General features: G+C 59.4%; 1 non-coding gene across 1 annotated transcript; it reads right to left on the bottom strand.

The window, feature by feature from the left end:
* Positions 1-72: 72 nt before the first annotated feature.
* LOC121939384 lies at positions 73-226 on the bottom strand. Its single transcript, XR_006105457.1, has one exon. It is a non-coding gene; the product is annotated as a 5.8S ribosomal RNA (ribosomal RNA).
* Positions 227-377: the final 151 nt, after the last annotated feature.

Genomic DNA, 377 nt, shown 5'->3' with positions numbered 1-377 from the left:
CGAAGGCGCCCGGAGGCACCTGCGACTGCCCCAGCCGCGGAGAACGCAGTGCGTTTCCGATTGATGGCAAAGCGACCCTCAGACAGGCGTAGCCCCGGGAGGAACCCGGGGCCGCAAGGTGCGTTCGAAGTGTCGATGTTCAATGTGTCCTGCAATTCACATTAGTTCTCGCAGCTAGCTGCGTTCTTCTTCGACGCACGAGCCGAGTGATCCACCGCTAAGAGTTGTCACGTTTTTTTTCGATTGTTGGGAAAAGTCCAGAGTTCTCAGACACAGGTTTGTTGTTGCAAGTTTGACTCTGACCTCCGGGCGCTCCGCACCGTTACGGCCCCACCACCACCACCCCTCCCACCTCGTCTCCGGGGTGGTGGTGGTGG

The sequence above is a fragment of the Plectropomus leopardus genome, unplaced genomic scaffold (genome assembly GCF_008729295.1).
Source record: "Plectropomus leopardus isolate mb unplaced genomic scaffold, YSFRI_Pleo_2.0 unplaced_scaffold46951, whole genome shotgun sequence".
Classification (NCBI taxonomy): Eukaryota; Metazoa; Chordata; class Actinopteri; order Perciformes; family Serranidae; genus Plectropomus; species Plectropomus leopardus.
The sequence above is the reverse complement of the archived record's forward strand: the minus strand, read 5'-3'. Positions and strand labels throughout refer to the sequence as shown.